Here is a 578-nt window from a genome sequence, read left to right as displayed (position 1 = left end):
GGTGAGCAGGGACTGGGGTGGGGAACAGGAGGCAGCTTCCCAACTCTGGGGGCAGATCCTGGCTTCTGCAGAGCTGTCAGCTCCTCCTGCTGGCTCCCCCCCACAATGCTCCCCCTCACCCATCCCAGGCACCTCCCTTCTCTTCTCTCACACTCACATATACACACGCAACCCTCTGCCCAGCTGTCTGTCCACAGCATTGTCAGCTGTTCAGCCTGGGACACAATGCCAGGTTCGAGTTACCGGAAGGGGAATGAGGGCTGCAGAGGGTCCCTTCCCCCACGGCAGACACTTCCAAGCCCTCCCCCTCCTGCCCACCCCTATACCCATTTCCAGGGCCAGGAGCCAAGGACCCACCTCCTAGACAGAGAGGACAGAAAGATAGATACTGTTTTGAGAGTTCTAGTGAACAGCAGGGCTGGGGCTGCTGCCATGGCCCGCTCGTGGAACTCAGGGATCAGGCAGCCACAGAAGGAGCCCTGGAGCCCAATCAGAGTCCTGGACCAGATCCTGGCTCTGCTGCCACCAGGGTGACAGGCAAGCGACTGCTCCAAGCTGTGTCTGTTTCCGCATGTGTA

Source organism: Trichosurus vulpecula, chromosome 7 (genome assembly GCF_011100635.1).
Source record: "Trichosurus vulpecula isolate mTriVul1 chromosome 7, mTriVul1.pri, whole genome shotgun sequence".
In the NCBI taxonomy this organism is placed as follows: Eukaryota; Metazoa; Chordata; class Mammalia; order Diprotodontia; family Phalangeridae; genus Trichosurus; species Trichosurus vulpecula.
This window is presented reverse-complemented; position numbering follows the sequence as displayed.